The sequence below is a fragment of the Pseudomyrmex gracilis genome, unplaced genomic scaffold, assembly GCF_002006095.1.
Source record: "Pseudomyrmex gracilis isolate BER0280 unplaced genomic scaffold, ASM200609v1 scaffold_609, whole genome shotgun sequence".
NCBI classification, from domain to species: domain Eukaryota; kingdom Metazoa; phylum Arthropoda; class Insecta; order Hymenoptera; family Formicidae; genus Pseudomyrmex; species Pseudomyrmex gracilis.
The window spans coordinates 16,003-16,697 of record NW_018021193.1 but is presented as its reverse complement, the minus strand read 5'-3'; positions in this window follow the sequence as shown (position 1 = coordinate 16,697).

The following is a 695-nucleotide window of genomic DNA, read 5'->3' as shown; positions in this document are numbered from 1 at the left end:
TAATGAATTATATATAACAATAATACATACATAATAATCGGTATTGATTCCTTAATTAATGCGCTATTACAACCTTTTTTAATAACAATACTTTGCTATGACAACGGTATATTACCAACCATGATATATTACCGACCATGGTACATTACCGACCATGGTATGTTACCGACCATGGTACTTTACCGACCATGGTACATTACCGACCATGGTACTTTACTGACAACGGTACTTTACCGACCATGGTACATTACCGACCATGGTACTTTACCGACCATGGTACATTACCGATCATGGTATATTACCGACCATGGTATATTACCGACAACGGTACATTCAAGGCTGGTAATTTACCGACTATTGTAATAAAAAGTAAACTGAATAAGAAAAGAAAAAGAAAACTCGATATAATAAGTACTTAAACATCTAAGTCCACGGATGTGACACGTGCAACTGCGGTTCATCGATTCGTACAAATTTCTGAGCACAAGCTTAGAAAAGCTCGCGTTCTATTTCGACAAGAGCAAACTGCGAGTGACTCGAACGGAGTTCAGCGATCTCTCCACCGAGTACTTCAAACTGCTCACGCAAAAAAATGTGTTTCCATACGAATATGTGGACAGCGTCGACAAATTGTTGGAAACCAGCCTACCACCGCGCGAGGCGTTTTACAGTTCGCTGACCGGTCAGACTGTGAC